Genomic DNA, 3,952 nt, shown 5'->3' with positions numbered 1-3,952 from the left:
CGAGTCTGTGTAATCATGTTCAGAGCAATTCAGCCAGATCTGGGTGGATGGGGTTTTTTACATTTATTTCTTAGAGTTCATTCCAAAGACCCAGTTATGGATGTTGGTTACTGTGGCTTTGCCAGATTTGCAAAATTTTAGCTTTCCGTAGTAAAAAAAACAATAGGAATTGGGAGTAAGAAGGTTTGAAATACAATAGCCATCTTGGGGGGGGAAACAAAACACCAAAACACTTAATTTGCAAGTTCTGATCTTAAAAAAAAAAAGAAATAAAAACAAAACAGATCTTTCAAACAGGAGATAAGTTACAGACATCAACCATGGAGTTTCTTCGGGTAGACCGCAAAGTCAAACTCAAACCCAGGCCACATCAGCCCATGGGTCAGATAATTAACCTCTGCTTTAAGCTACGTTAGCCTCTCAGCTGCAGCCCCTGCAGGTCACTTTGCAACCCCCCCTCCTCACACTGTCCCAGGGTCGTATCTGCTCTCCTTGATGGGTTCCATGTATGAAAGTGGACGGGCTGGTTTGCAGTGCAGGTGTAAATAGAGTAAATTGAAAAAACAGGAAAGTGAAGTGTTGTTCCTCCATATGTTATCCATCTTAAAGCCTCCTGGGAGACTCGAGTGGCGACCCTGAGAGCGGTGAGATGAGCATAAATCTCATGGCTGAGCCGAGGATTTTGGTGACACTCGTGAGCTTCGTGCAGCAGCCAGGCTTGTGCTTTAAAGCTTCTATTCCAGCTGCTTGGAGGAACGTTCTCACGCGTCACCAACAGCTGGATGGGAATCAGGAAAAACAAACAGTCATTGCCAACGAGATTTGCTATCTTTCCTGTCCTCTGACAGGTGGAGCATTGACATCTAACTCCATCTTTCTGAAGGCCTGTTTGGCTTTTCTCGAAGCTGCTCTGTTTTGTTTTCCAGAGGACAGTTCACACTGGCTCAGAGTCGGCCATGTGCAGATGGAGCTGTGAGAACAGACCCTGCAAACAAAAAACTGAAATCTGCCTCATTATTTCACTGCTGATCAGCAGTGTCTCTAGTTTTGGTTCTCAAAGAGACAAAAACACATCAGTCTTCACTGGACCAACGTAATAAACCTCTGGGGATATTTCAGAATATTTTGTGGGTCACCTTTTAGAAAATATTTTGTTATTACAGGACATAAAAGGTCTAAATCAGCGGGGCAGATGGTTAAATGATCTTTGACCCTCCTAACTTGAAATTCTGTGTGACATCTGAGGTCAGCATGTGAAGGTGAATTCACAGCAAGCTAAACATAGACTGTACATAAATGATAGAAGCGGCCACAGTGAAGTCACTCATTAGTTTCTAGATATTTGAAGCTTCAGCCTCAGCAGTAAGTGCCCATATTTAGATGAAAATCTCTAAAATAGTTTTGACTTATTGCAGTTTTTTCTCATGTTTGCTTCCATCAGATTTCCTCCATTTATCTTTGGCTGATTTTGTGTTTTTGACATGGTCTGGGTGAGTGGCTGGAAATTTCCAACAGGTTCCTGAGCTTCCTTGGTCCTGCCCATGTGGCCCCTCTCTCACCTGGAGCTGATTGAGGCAATTAGGCTGGGAGATTTAAGCTCCATGTTGATGTCCATTCCTCGCCAGTTTGTCAACAACTCTATGTTGGTAAGCAGGCCTCATGTTTCATATCTTCTATTACTTACGTTGTTGTCTTGTAAGTAATCCATTTAAAGACTCCTTTGACCCAAAGGTTACGAGTGATTCATATATGAAATGTTAAGAAAACCACTTTTGTACTTATTTTTACAGACTATTTATTAAACTGTGATTTTGTACGAAATAAAGAAATGAATGTGGCTATGTCTTGTTTTGGGAGGGAGGGGGGGTTGTCCCAGAACCTCCACGGCTCAGAGCTCCTCATCTCTTGGAATCTGGCTCACCTACCCGCTCTCTGGAAATCTCTCACCTGCCTGTCATCCCACTATCTCGGAACCAACAGAACTCAGGTCAGCCATTTCACACCATCAAACTCCCTCAATGCATCTATCACTCTTCCAGCAAAGTAAACTGGGAAAAACTATTATACTCACCTTTTCTGGAACTCACCGCTAGCTGCATTCTAATTCCATTCCCTTCTCTCCCCAGTGCGATCATAAGTACCAGTCACACTCCCACTGCCTTCCCGGTCTGGTTTCCCTGTTTTGCCACAGCCACGTTACCAAGCCACTGTATATTTTGTCACTGCCAAGTTTTAGTTGTGTTAGTTAAATAAACATTGTTAAATCATTACATCTGCCTCTGCTCTGGGTTTCTGCACTTGAGTCCAGTTCAGTTACCTGCCTCTGGCCTTTTGACAGTTTTTTTTTTTCTCACTGCAGTACGTTTTTATCTCTCATATTTTTCTTCTCTTTGAAGTTATGTCCATTTATTTTTCATCAGTTCATGCCTTGTGTACTCTTGTGATGGAGAGTCCCTTTAAACAGGTTCAGGGCCAGAAGGTCAGAGGTCAGCTCAGTAACCTCCTGCATGTTTCTGTATTTGTTTGTGTGTTGTGTTTTTGTCTTTATCCTTGACAATTTGTTCAAACTGCTGAATAAACTCCTTCAGAGCTGCTGCAGATTGAGGTCAGGATGGCCCCTCACTGCAGCTTTTCTTCACCTCCTTCTAAACACTGTGAGATGACTCACTGATGAATATCAGAAGTATAAGCTGCTGTTGAAAGCTTCAGACGTCTGTCCATCTCCAGCTTCAGGAATAAAAGCGAGCAGAGATGGCTGCTTTGATATGATGTGTGTTATAACACTGCTTATCTGCTCGAGCTCCCCGCCCTGCGCTGATACATCAATAAGGGAACGCCCTGTGGGTAAACACCCGGCCCTGTGGCCTTCGGGGGCCCAAGTCCTTCAACCTGACCCATGCTCCGTGAAGGTGAGCCTGTGGTGTTTGGCACTGCTGACGGAAATCAAACCCTTCCATTTATTAGTTCTCAGAGCTGGTGTTGTTGTAAGGATCAGAGATGAAGAAAGAGTCTGGATTAATGCGGTGAGAAGACAAACAGCCATCGGGCCGTGGAAGATGTTAATGCACCACTGAGTATTATTTCCAGTCTTCAAAGGCAGCAGCTGATACCTGCCGATGAACTCTTTTGTCCCTGATCTCAAACCTGTTTTATGACTTCAGACCCTTAAAGAACCAATGTTATAATGTCAGAGGGCGTTTGAGTTTTCGCGTGTACTTTTTCCTTTACTTAAAGACAGATATCATTGAATGTTGTAAAATTATTAATTACAGTTTGTAGTCTTTTTTTTTGCAAGAAAGAAACTCACAAACACAAATTGCTAAAAACATTAGTTATTAACAGCAAGCGAGAGAAAATGTGTTGTATGGCTCATTCAGTGACTCAGAAATGAAAACTTTAATAGCTGTATTACTGATACAGCTGTTTTTACTCTTTTTTTGAATTGTGAAGCTGGGGTTGATGGCGCCTTGGACTTGAGGGGACAGTCTATCTGCAAATCTGATGGGAACTTGGGATTTCTGACTTCCTGCTTCAAATCAAATGCAGTGCAAATAACCAGAAGGAGGGAAGCATAATAAGAAAGAGGTGAACACGATCAGACACCAACAAAGGCAGGAAAAGAACAAAGGAAGGAAGTAAAAACTGAGAAAATAAACCTAACCTCCAAAATAAAATAGGAAGTAAACTAAGAGAGGGACTGGGACCAAAACCATACAGAACAAGGAATCATCCACTTAGCAAGTGAAACGTGGCCCAGAGTTCCTGTTCATCAGTGAAGGAAGACCAGAAGACAGACAGACATATTTCCAGTAGTCCAGACACTATAAAGGAAAGCTGTGGATTCAATCTACTTTCCTACCCTAACCCATGAGCGCAAGCTTCAGGAAGTAACTGAAAGAAAAACAATCGAAATGAGCTTCCTTTGAAGGATGTCTTCCTTAAAGAGAACTTG

At 42.6% G+C, this 3,952-nt stretch overlaps 1 long non-coding RNA gene across 1 annotated transcript; it reads left to right on the top strand.

Moving 5' to 3' along the window:
* Positions 1-1,441: 1,441 nt before the first annotated feature.
* LOC145421564 (uncharacterized) lies at positions 1,442-2,855 on the top strand. Its single transcript, XR_013902949.1, has 3 exons — positions 1,442-1,646; positions 1,858-1,987; positions 2,127-2,855. It is a non-coding gene; the product is annotated as an uncharacterized LOC145421564 (long non-coding RNA).
* Positions 2,856-3,952: the final 1,097 nt, after the last annotated feature.

The sequence above is a fragment of the Astatotilapia calliptera genome, chromosome 17 (genome assembly GCF_964374335.1).
Source record: "Astatotilapia calliptera chromosome 17, fAstCal68.1, whole genome shotgun sequence".
In the NCBI taxonomy this organism is placed as follows: Eukaryota; Metazoa; Chordata; class Actinopteri; order Cichliformes; family Cichlidae; genus Astatotilapia; species Astatotilapia calliptera.
The sequence above is the reverse complement of the archived record's forward strand: the minus strand, read 5'-3'. Positions and strand labels throughout refer to the sequence as shown.